Source organism: Schistocerca cancellata, chromosome 9, assembly GCF_023864275.1.
Source record: "Schistocerca cancellata isolate TAMUIC-IGC-003103 chromosome 9, iqSchCanc2.1, whole genome shotgun sequence".
NCBI lineage: Eukaryota > Metazoa > Arthropoda > Insecta > Orthoptera > Acrididae > Schistocerca > Schistocerca cancellata.
This window is the reverse complement of record NC_064634.1, coordinates 232,594,359-232,607,500: the sequence shown is the minus strand read 5'-3', so window position 1 is coordinate 232,607,500 and position 13,142 is coordinate 232,594,359.

Here is a 13,142-nt window from a genome sequence, read left to right as displayed (position 1 = left end):
AGTCCCATAGAGCTTAGAGCTTTTTTTTTTTGCTGAGGCCATAGGTCACTAAGCTTACACACTACTTAATATAACTTAAAATAACTTATGCTCAGGAAGAAACATACACACACACACACACACACACACATGCCCGAGGGAGGACTCGAACCTCCGACGGAGGGAACCGGGTGGACCGTGAGAGGACGCCTGAGACCGCGCAACTCAAAAGTAGTGCCTTCAAATTTGTTATGTGAAAACTCTTAACTTTTTGTAAGTTAAAAAATGTAATTAATATTCTACATCTTTATTCTTCACGTCAACGCATTTGCAGTCTTCTGATGCAAGCTGAAACCCTCTGCCTCCACAGGGCTCCGAATCATAGCGTTTAACATAGTAGTGTGTAACTTAACTGTCTCCGTGCGAGAGAAAGAGCATGCTGCAGTTGAGTTTCGAATCTGAAGAGTTCGTCCATTCACGTAGCAGCCTGTTCTTCAGCACGATAACGCCAGTCAACACACGAACGCTGTTACATCTCCTTGGTTTCACTGACATCGATTATCCACCATACAGTCGCGACTTGGTCCCACTTGATGCTTGTCTCTTTCCAAAACTTAAAGAACACCTTTGAGGACCTAACTTTGATACTAATAAAGCGGGTCAAGCAGAGGTCAGGTTGTGGCTCCATCAAGAAAGCCAAACGGTCGACAGTGACGGTATCAACAAACCGATGTCTCATTGGGGGATGTGTGTTCGTCGCCAGGCTGACTACCTTATGTGTTGAGAAATACGGACTTAACAGAGTGAAGATGTAGAATTTTAGTAACGTTTGCTTCACTTATACAGATTTAAGAGTAATCACATAAAAATTTTGTAGTCATTACTTTTCAGCACGCACTCGTACATCTCTAATCTATAATTACTATATGTATCTGCCAGACACCGTCCTCTAAAACTCGAATTACCTACGTCTCATGGGATGATCAGAAACAGTCTGAAAAGAGGTGACTCTTTACGCTTTCCCGACGGTCTGTTGCAAATACACTTCTAGAGTTTGTACACGGATTATACCTTGCCAGGTCCATGATGTTTCGTCGATACAACTGTTTGACGCCACAGTGAGATGGTAGTTGCTGTTGCCGCACGCTCACATTCAAACAGTCTGCCAGAGGCGATGTCGTCAACGTGTTTTCCGTTTGGTGTCCCCAAACCAAGCAAACGTATCTTTTGCTCTCCTCAATTACATTTATCACTTCCGAAAACGGCATATTTTTACTGGTAACGTGGATTTGAACAAATGATAACTCACAGATCCATATATCTCTTTGCATCACCGCTTTTCGCCGCTTGCAAGTGCTTGAATTTGGGCTCGCAACAATCTGGTTCGCTAACTTCAATGCTAAGTAACTCACAAATGGCACAAAGTATTGAATTGTTTTCTTAATAATTATTTCTCAGCACGATATCCCCTGCAGCACCTTTCCAAGCTCCTCCTACTGTTTCTGATATTATGCACGCTTAATATTTTAACTACTCAATATGTCAAACCAATATTGATACGCCTTTCTGTCTTGGTATATTTGGATGAGCTTTACGAGCTAGTTGCATTGTTAACACTTCATGCGTTACACAATAAATAACCACATCTCTCTCTTATGGTTTGTTTTTTCAACTGATCAGACCCCATCCCATTCAGTGACTTGTATATTTCGGTAGATTTCGTATTCTCGTATGTGTTTTTTTATTGTTTTGCGTGATCTGCCCTTATCCTACTTAACGAATTGGACATTATTGACACCCATGTGTGTTTTCATTAAGGCATATTACTACGGGTTTTCACATTGCAGGGCTGATACGCTACTGTAGATGAACGTGTGCATAGCATTACTGACAGAGTACACCATGTTGGTTAAACCCCAAAATTATATAAAGATATTTATTAAGGTTGCATATAGATCGTTTCTAACGATACAATGGCTATTATCACATACTTCAGTTCGAGGTAAAGCTTTTCTTTTGAAGTCATCGTGGTGCTAACGTCGATATTTTCATATAACCTATCGGGCCTAATGATGAATTGCATCGTCAAAACTAGTTGCCAATAAACCGATAATGAAATTACAGCTGACGGTACTGTCGTGTCGAGAATTGTAATATGCCTATGGACTGTGGTCCTCTCTTCCTATTTAACATGCATGGGTACGCCAAAACAATATGGTTTAGTTGTAGATACATACGTGATGAGACAACAATAATGTGATATGTGGAACTATTCCACTAGTTGTTACGACAGCAGCTCTATCACCCCAAAAGAACCTTAAATTTGGTTGGTTACGAGCGTACATTCACGGAGGATCATTTCCTTGTCAATAGTCAAAATCATGCTTCGAGTTCTTTCATGTTTTTGTTTTGACTCTCTCGCGGCTGCGAGGACCGAGAGACTTGCCAGTGCGGCAGGCTGCCAGTGGACGACTGAGTCCGACGAGTCGCTGTAGGCTAACTGCACGTTACAGCACGCATAGACGCAGTGACACTCTTTATAAACTCAATATCACCCGGTTCGGTTACAGTGTTCGCAATTTCCTCATGTAACGTTTCCAGTTCCGCGCGGCAGCGCGTGTTGCTGAGAAACTGAACTATCCGTCGCACTTTTCTCCTATTTAACATCTTTTCTCCTCTTTAACATCTCATACGACGCTTCATTGAGACACTTCACCCACTTAGAATTATACGGGATGAACCACCGAAACCTTGCACCGCAGTTTTTGCGGGAAATGGAAACTGCTGCTGCTGTGCGGTTTTCACTGAGTGGGTTGGTAGTCAGAGACTTGTATCGTTAGGCAACCAACCAGTGGCTTGCTCAGGATAGAGTAGCATGGAGAGCTGCATCAAAACAGTCTATGGACTGAATATCAAAGCCGGCTGGTGTGGCCGAGCGGTTCTAGGCGCTTCAGTCCGGAACCGCTCTGCTGCTACGGTCGCAGGTTCGAATCCTGCTTCGGGCATTCATGTGTGTGATGTCCTTAGGTTAGGTAGGTTCAAATAGTTCTAAGTCTGGGGGACTAATGACCTCAGATGTTAAGTACCATAGTACTTAGAGCCATTAGAACCATTTTTCAGTGGCCAAATTATTCACTCCAATTGTTGAGAATGTTTTTCAAAGAAGTCGCGAATAATTGTGGCCCGGTGACATGGCGCATTGTTATCCACTAACATTACATCGTTCTTTGGGATGTCCATGAACGACCGCATCTGGTCTACAAGTAGCCGAAAATTACCATTTCCCGTCACTTGTTGTTTCAGTTGGACCAGAGGACCAAGCTCATTACATGTAACACAGCACACACCGTTATGGAGGCACCAACAACTTGTACATTGCTTTGCTTCCAATTTGGTTCCATGGCTTCGTGGGTTCTGTGATACACTCCAAAGCTACCATCAACTCTTACTAACTGAAACAGGGACTCATCTGCTCATGCCATGGTCTCCTAGTGGTCAAGGGTCCACCCGATATGGTCACGAATCCAGGAGCGGCGCTGCAGGCGATGTGCTGTTACCAAACGCACACCTGTCTGTCCTCACCTGCCGTAGCTCGTGAACGGCAAATTTCGCTGCACTGTCCCAGCGGATACGTTCTTCTTACATCCCACACTGATTTTTGCCGCTATTCCGCAGAATGTTGGTTGCCTTCTAGACTGACAACTCTACTCAAACGCCGCTGCTCTCGGTCGTTAAATGAATGGCGTCCGCCACTGCGTAATCCGAGGTGATAGGTAAGGCCTGAGTTTTGGTATGTTCGACACACTTTTGACACTGTGGATCTCAGAATACTGAATTCCCTAACGATTTCCGTAATGGAATGTCCTGTTCTTCTAGCTCCAGCTACCATTCCGCGTTCAAAGTATGTCAATACCCGTCGAGCGTGCATGATCACGTCGTAGATCTTTTCACATGAATCACCTGAATACAAATGACAGCTCCGCCAATGCACTGCCATTTTATTACCTTGCGTACGCGATACCACTTCCATCTGTACATGTGCATATTCCTACCTCACGACTCCTATCACATCAGGCTATAATAATTCTTTACAAATTATGCGACTGTGTAAATATCTTGTATGTGTTTTTCTCAAAATGTGCTGAAATGTTATGTACACTTTCCACTAATCACAGGTGTGGATTGAGGCACTCGAAAAGAAGATTATAGACGTTGACAAATTGGTGATCATGGAAAACGAACCCATAATGGTGGACTTCCTGGCAGGCATCGAACCCAGCGTCATGCCGTCCCTCGCACAGGAAATCAAGTTCCCTCCTCAGGTTGGTATCTGAGCATTGTCAATCCTATCCAGATAAATTTCATCGTCTGAAGAGTAAAACTGGAGAAAAAGTTTTTAGGATTCCCTTCAAATTTGAAACTTGCGATTGTAAAGTGCCATCCAGCAAAATTTAATAGCTTGAACGGGGAGCATGAGATAGAGTATTCTGTAAAAACAGAGCAGGGGCATTATCGTGGGCAGAAAAGCCACGGGTAGCAACCTTGGAAATGTTCAAAATGTCAAAAACTGATCCTGGATTGATTTTTAGACTTTCCACTTTCACCTAGATTGTGATAAGCAGGTATTCACGGAGAGATACCCTGCCACTTCGAACTTGGTCATTTGTACTTGTCTGACAAAGCTCGAAACGTCTATGCCATCTGACCACCGTGACATACGGTAACGCGTTGAACCATACACTTCCATCAAATTTGTACTGATTATTGTAGCGTTTAACTATTACTATATTTTGTAGATCACTGAAGAGGCGTAAGGCAGTTAGGTGGAACATGCTTAGTTTAAAACAATAATAAAATAAATATGTCTACAATGATGAGTAGTAGTTATTCTTATCTACTCGATAAATAGCATTATTTATGTAAGTACATACTTAGTCAGTCGCAGATTTGCACAGCTATCATGCATAAATACATATATCTTAAAAGATACCTTCATGTGCTATCGTCTCAGAGAGTAAGATCAGCCTCATACTTTTGATAATTTATTTCTCAGAAATGCGGGCTCGACTTTCGGCTCCTAGCGGAGATGGACCTTCAGCTCTTAGCGATCGAAGCGCGTTCTCGATTCGAATGGTCTTCATAAGGTTGCGCGGTGCGAAAGAGAGAGGAAGTTAGAGGGAGAAATCGCAAGCCGCTGATTGGTTGGATGGGTGATTTGGGGGAGGGGACCAAACAACGAGATCATCGGTCCCATCAGATTGTGTCAAGGATGGAGAGGGAAATCGGCTGTGCTCTTTCAATGGAACCATTCCGGCATTTGCCTGAAGCGAATAGGGAAATCACGGAAAACCTAAATCAGATTGGATGGACGAAGTTTTGAATCGCCATCCTCCCGAATGCGAGACCTGTTTATACACTCCTGGAAATGGAAAAAAGAACACATTGACACCGGTGTGTCAGACCCACCATACTTGCTCCGGACACTGCGAGAGGGCTGTACAAGCAATGATCACACGCACGGCACAGCGGACACACCAGGAACCGCGGTGTTGGCCGTCGAATGGCGCTAGCTGCGCAGCATTTGTGCACCGCCGCCGTCAGTGTCAGCCAGTTTGCCGTGGCATACGGAGCTCCATCGCAGTCTTTAACACTGGTAGCATGCTGCGACAGCGTGGACGTGAACCGTATGTGCAGTTGACGGACTTTGATCGAGGGCGTATAGCGGGCATGCGGGAGGCCGGGTGGACGTACCGCCGAATTGCTCAACACGTGGGGCGTGAGGTCTCCACAGTACATCGATGTTGTCGCCAGTGGTCGGCGGAAGGTGCACGTGCCCGTCGACCTGGGACCGGACCGCAGCGACGCACGGATGCACGCCAAGACCGTAGGATCCTACGCAGTGCCGTAGGGTACTGCACCGCCACTTCCCAGCAAATTAGGGACACTGTTGCTCCTGGGGTATCGGCGAGGACCATTCGCAACCGTCTCCATGAAGCTGGGCTACGGTCCCGCACACCGTTAGGCCGTCTTCCGCTCACGCCCCAACATCGTGCAGCCCGCCTCCAGTGGTGTCGCGACAGGCGTGAATGGAGGGACGAATGGAGACGTGTCGTCTTCAGCGATGAGAGTCGCTTCTGCCTTGGTGCCAATGATGGTCGTATGCGTGTTTGGCGCCGTGCAGGTGAGCGCCACAATCAGGACTGCATACGACCGAGGCACACAGGGCAAACACCCGGCATCATTGTGTGGGGAGCGATCTCCTACACTGGCCGTACACCACTGGTGATCGTCGAGGGGACACTGAATAGTGCACGGTACATCCAAACCGTCATCGAACCCATCGTTCTACCATTCCTAGACCGGCAAAGGAACTTGCTGTTCCAACAGGACAATGCACGTCCGCATGTATCCCGTGCCACCCAACGTGCTCTAGAAGGTGTAAGTCAACTACCCTGGCCAGCAAGATCTCCGGATCTGTCCCCCATTGAGCATGTTTTGGACTGGATGAAGCGTCGTCTCACGCGGTTTGCACGTCCAGCACGAACGCTGGTCCAACTGAGGCGCCAGGTGGAAATGGCATGGCAAGCCGTTCCACAGGACTACATCCAGCATCTCTACGATCGTCTCCATGGAAGAATAACAGCCTGCATTGCTGCGAAAGGTGGATATACACTGTACTAGTGCCGACATTGTGCATGCTCTGTTGCCTGTGTCTATGTGCCTGTGGTTCTGTCAGTGTGATCATGTGATGTATCTGACCCCAGGAATGTGTCAATAAAGTTTCCCCTTCCTGGGACAATAAATTCACGGTGTTCTTATTTCAATTTCCAGTAGTGTAGATTGCTGACGATGCCAGACAATACATCGCCGTACAACACAGTTCACTGTGCGCCATATGTGGCCACAACTGTCTCACTCATTTTGCAACGATGATGACTTGACGTGATTCCCTCTTTCGTACTAACCACTCGGGTTACGTTGTCATGTAGCTGACTGCCATGCTTTGTTGCCCGTATGTTATGGCCATGTTCAGTTGCATCGCTCTTGACGCATGTCCAACCGCGTGGAGGTTCAAGACATACTCTTCTCAATTATGCTATAAAATAAGCCATGTTTATAATTTTTTGGAACATTGTCATCAACCGATGGACGTAAATATTTTTGCAGATTATTTATAGATTCTTGGGCAATGTTCTTTTAATTTTATAAAAAAATCCAGTGACTATTAAGCCCGCATCCGTGGAGTTAAATTTGCTCTGACCACAATGATGCATATCCATGGCGAAATTCCCGCAGTCTGTGTATCTTATCTGAAATCAAACATCATACAGTTTCTTAATGCATAGGACGTTGCGCACAGAGTAATACTACAGAAACTGGAAATTTAAAAAAAAAATCATACGACGGATATTTGAGACAAAGATGTAATTTTATAGCGTGTCTTGATTGCGGTTTTTGCAGCAACTTACAAGTAAATTCAAATAATCAAATTTCATGATTCATTGCGTACATGCCCGGGGAGTAGTTGAGTCAAATTTGAAAGAGGGTGTATTCATTAGTCTGTCTGCAATCCCTTCCTTCAGCTTCAAATACACTACGAAACGGGCTGCGGACACACTGATGAAGATATATTTCTGAAACGTGGGTGCAATACCCTTCGGGCATGTCCGCAAGCAGTCACAGGCTATTTTTTTAATTTTGATTTATCTTAAGTAACTGCAAAAATGTGACCTGAATCGTACAGCGAAAATATGTCCTGCTTTCTAATATCCTCCATTTGAGTTTTCTTTCCCCTATCAAAGAACTGTGCCATTACTCTGAGCGCAAAATCTTATATATTAAGCAAATTATTTGTTTTTCATTTGAGATAATATTAGCAGACCGCAGGACTTCAGTCAGGGACGCACCTCATTTTGGACAGAGCAACTTTAACTCCTCGGATGGGGAGCTCAGTGACGACTGAATTTGTTTAAAACTTCAGAATAGATTGTCTGAGAATCAATAAGTAATGTGCTAAAAGGTTTTAACCGATTGCTACATTAGATGTCCCAAAAAAGTGTAATAGTCGCTTATTTTATAGGGGGACTGAACTGACTGGACTCTTAAGTAACCTATCGACCGCATGGAGCTGAACCAGTTAGAAATCGAGTTGTGAACGAGTACCACTCATTCGACTATGCAATGCCGGTCCAAGGATTCGTAGTACTTGACAGGCTAACCACAGCGCTAATGTTTACAGGCGGTGGCGGCTGCGACCGAGGAGTCGCGCGCGGTAGTGGGCAAAACGATGTCGCTGATGATGGGCGCCGTCGCCTCCGAAACGCTGCCGCTGACGCAGCCGCTGTTCGCGCTCATCCTGCTCCACCGGCCCGTCAACGACATGATTCCGCAGCGCGAGGAGACGGAGCGATACATCGTCGACGTGCTGCGATTCAACAACGTCGAAAACTGGGAGGAGGTAATGGTTGCAGTTCCCACACACTTTGTTGTATGCACACTGAGATGACCGAAGCCATCAGATACCTCTTAAAATCGTGGCAGAACACGTTTCGCCCAACGTAGTGCAGAAACTAGACACCTGCCGGGTTAGCCGAGAGCGCTAATGCGCTGCTTCCTGGACTCGGGTAGGCGCGCCGGCTCCGGATCGAATCCGCCCGCTGCATTAGCGACGAGGGCCGGTGCGCCGGCCAGCCTGGATGTGGTTTTTAGGCGGTTTTCCACATCCCTCTAGGAGAATATCGGACTGGTCCCCACGTACCGCCTCAGTTACACGACTCCCAGACGTTTGAAACACATCCGCACTTTTCCGTGATTTACACTAGACGCAGACAGATGGGGTACTCTGATTCCGTTCCGGGGGGTACGGGTTGGTGGCAGAAAGGGCAACCGGCCACCCCTTCAAATTAACATGCCAAATCCGATTTAACCAGGCCAACCTCACGCATAAGGAGGGACAGTGGCGCAAGCGATAAATAGATAGTGTAGAAACTCGACGTGGCATGGACTCAACAAGTCGTAGAAAGTCCCCTACAGAAATACTGAGCCATGATGCCGCTCCAGTCGTCCATTAAGGCGAGAGTGATGCCGGTGTAAGATTTTGTGCAGGAATCGATGTCTCGATTATCTACCATTAATGTTCGGTTCGATTTATGTCGGGTGATCTGGATAGCCAAATCATTCGCACAAAATTGTCCACAATGTTCCTCAAACCAGTCGCGAGCAATTGTGGCTCGGTGACGGAATGCGTTGTTTTGGAACATGAAGTCCATGAATAGATACAAATGGTCTCCAAGTATCCAAACATAATCATTTCCGGTCAACGATCGGTTCAGTTCCACCATAAGACCCAGCCCATTCCATGTAAACAAAGCCTACACCATTACGCAGTCACTATCAAACTGCACAGGGCCTTGTTGACATCTTGGATCCATTGCTTCGTGTGGACCTCGGTATACTCGAAAACTACCGTCAGCTCTTAGCAAGTAACATCAGGACTCATCTGACTACGCCACGGCTTTCCAATCGACTAGGGTTCAACCGATATGGTCACGAGCCCAGGAGAGGCGCTGCAGGCGGTATTGTGCTTTTAGCACTGACAATTCTACGCAAATGACGCTGCTCTTGCTCTTTAAGTGATGGTCTTCGGCCACTGCGTTTCCCGTGGTTTGAGTAACACCTGAAATCTTTTATTCTCGGTACACTCTTGACACAGTGAATCTAGAAATATTGAGTTCCTTAACGGTTTCCGCGATGGAATGCTCCGTGACTCTAGCTCCAGCTAGCATTCGGCATTCAGAGTCTGTAAATGCCCGTGGTGCAGCCATAATACCGTCGGAGACCTTGCCACGTGAATCATCTTAGTACAAGAAGTAGCTCCGCCAATGCGCTGCCCTTTTGTACGTTGTGTTCGCGATACTCAGTGCATTGAGCACATAATCTGTATAAGCTGTGTCCTAGACGTGTAATTGGACTGTTATGCATAATTTGGGAAAGGAACCTGAAAAAGGTAGACATGTTTTTGTAGTTTCTGTTGACTTTGAAAAAGAGTTTGCTGGACTAAGCTTTTAGATATCGTGAAGCAGATTGGACGTAACAGGAGTTCAATCTATACCGGGTATTCTGAAGCTATTCGTTTACATTAGTTCAGGCGGTAGACAATATCAAAACAAATATACAGGGTGGAGTATTTAAACCGACAAATTCTAGGAAGTTGTAGGGGACATCAAAACAAATATTTTTCCCTAATATCAATTTTTCCTAGGAGGCCGTATCAAGATCTTCAGTTGTTAGAGAAGCAAATGCTGTCCACCAGTGTAGTAGTGCATTGTCTCTGTTTACTAATGGAGCTATACACCTGGAGTGAGTACACTGATATCGTTGGTGCGTACTACGTAGTGCACCACAACAGACGATCTGCACAGCGGGTTTATCAACAATATCCTAAATCCTAATCACCGTATCCAGCATCATACGAAGTTTGCTGCTATGTACCAACGTCTGAGTGAGACCGGGTCATTTAGTAGACCCCGTCACACGGTAATAACGCTGCAATTTGAGGAAGCTGTCTTGCAGCATGTGGAGCGGGATTCTTCAATCAGCACTCGTGCAACTGCACGTAACAGTGGGACGAATCACACGAAAGTAAGAACAGTCCTTTGAGAGCAATTGTTACTTGCATTTCACTTACAGCGTGTCCACAACCTGGAACCAGTTTATTATCCACCCAGAGCACAATTTTCGCAATGGTACCTGGAACAGCGTGGTACCTGGAACAGCGTGAAATGCATCCTACATTTCCATCGTCTGTGTTGTTTACCGATGAAACAACGTTCTGACGTGGAGTCTTCAAAATGCACAATTAGCATGTTTGGAGTGAGGTTCAAAATGGTTCAAATGGCTCTGAGCACTATGGGATTTAACTGCTGAGGTCATCAGTCCCCTAGAACTTAGAACTACATAAATCTAACTAATCTAAGGACATCACACACATTCATGCCCGAGGCAGGATTCGAACCTGCGACCGTAGCGGTCGGACGGTTCCAGACTGTAGCGCCTAGAACATCCCGGCTACTCCGGCCGGCTTTGGAGTGAGGATAACCCACATGCCACAGTCACTAGCGCTCATCAAGTGCAGTTGTTCGTTAATGTGTGGGTTGGTCTTGTTGCGGACTGTTTAATTGGGCCGTATCTGCTACCTAGGCCATTAAATGGCAGGCACTATTACAATTTTCTCGCCAGAGCATTGCGAGAATTGCTGGAAGACGTCCCGCTCCCTACAAGACAACGTATGTGGGGGGAGATACGCAACCTTGTTTACGCAACTCCTGTTGCATCAGAAGTGGATCTGTTTGCCCGGATAGTAGCAGCAGCAGGAACAATTCAGGATACTCCTAGGGTTTTTGCCGTGTCAGACAGGACATGATCCAAGGGTGTAATCTTTTTTTACGTGTCAATAGAGGCCATTTTGGAAATCTGCTGTAATTGAAATTGGGTTGTGTTATGTGTCTCTTGGTCATAAAAAAAATAGAAAAGTGTTTGTTGGTTTAATTAATTTGCCGCCAGAGAAATCTTCCTCTACCGGTTTAAATACTCCTCGTGGGAAAAACTTACATTAGGGAAAAATATTTGTTTTGATGTCCCCTACAATCTCCCAGAGTTTGTCGGTTTAAATGCTTTTCACCCTGTATTTCGTAAACGAACATATGGTCTCTGAATTCAACTTGTAATGTTAGCGAACATTTCTTTAGAAAGCTGTTGTGTCGGTGCCGCTCAGTGGGAGTGTGTACTATTATTTAAATATCCACAGGCTTGAGATAAGAAATCTACAGGCACAAATCCGAAATGAAGTTTCTTCAGGTCTCTGCACTTTATGTAGCCTAATTAAACACCATAATACTGTAGTTTGGAAAATGTTTATTGATAGTGGAGTACAATCAAATACTGTAAACCGAAACTTTGGCTTCACTGCGGAAGAGTAAATGTTCAATGTTGCCATTATCAAATTGACACATAATATACAACGAAGAACTATGTTTTGTCTTTTTTCTCTGTAAGAATCCCGCACGTTTGCTCAAACTCTGTAAAGATGCGGTTAATATGGCCTGGTACTGTTCCTGCTAGTGTTGAGTTCGTAAGTTCAGTTAAGGCACTGTCCATAAAGCTCAAGTACCGTGCACAAGTTAAGCAACTTGTAAGATGTGTAGTTGTACAACATGATCTCCAGACCAAACGTTCACTGATAATTACACCTGGTAGCGTCTTGTACAGATAGTGCGTGGATTTTCAACAGGCGAGTGGTGGCTGTAAAAACATTATTTCGTATTTCTGGCTAAAGGGTCCTTATATAAAAAATCTTCCAGAGTCCATCCTCTACAGTTTCTGAAATTTTAAATCATATTTCTGGAACTCCCTGCACAAAGCACAGTACAGGGTGTCATTGGTATAAGTGAAGTAATTTTTGTTGATGACTATGGACAGTGTACTGAACATTACATTTGCTCCATTTGCAAAAAATTATAATTACAGGTAACAGAAGCAATATGTTTGTAGATTGGTTAGTACCTCCAAGTACATGTGGCAAAAGGGAGTGATTAATGATGATATTACCCTGAGCAGTAGGTCAGGTGCTGAAGTGTGGACGCGCGGGCGCTAAACGTTTAGTCTATACTGACAGACGTAGTCCACTTATTGTTAGTGGTGCAGTTACGAGAAAACAACAGGTAGTAAATTGCATGACTTGTAAGTGGAAAGACTGTTAGACGCAGAGAATAAACAACCAATACTCTGAAGCGGATGCATATTAAAGTACCCATGATGACAATATCTGCGCTTATACCCTAACACCCTCTATATACAAGATCCAGGACGGAGGAGTAAGAATGAAAAACAAAGAAGAAAGTGCTGAGATTAGAAAGTGCGCAAGACAGAAATGTTGTATTTTGAACCTTGTATTCAGTACATATATCGAAGAAGCAACGATGGATATAAAAGCAACATTCAAGGAGTGGGATTAAAATTGCGGATCACAGGTATTATGGATAATACTTGCTGATTATAGTGCTATCTCCAGCGAAAGTAAGGAAGAATTGCAGGACCCGTTGAATGAACTGATCAGTTTAATGAGCAGGCACTATTGGTGGAGAGTAAACCAAAGCAAGTTGAAA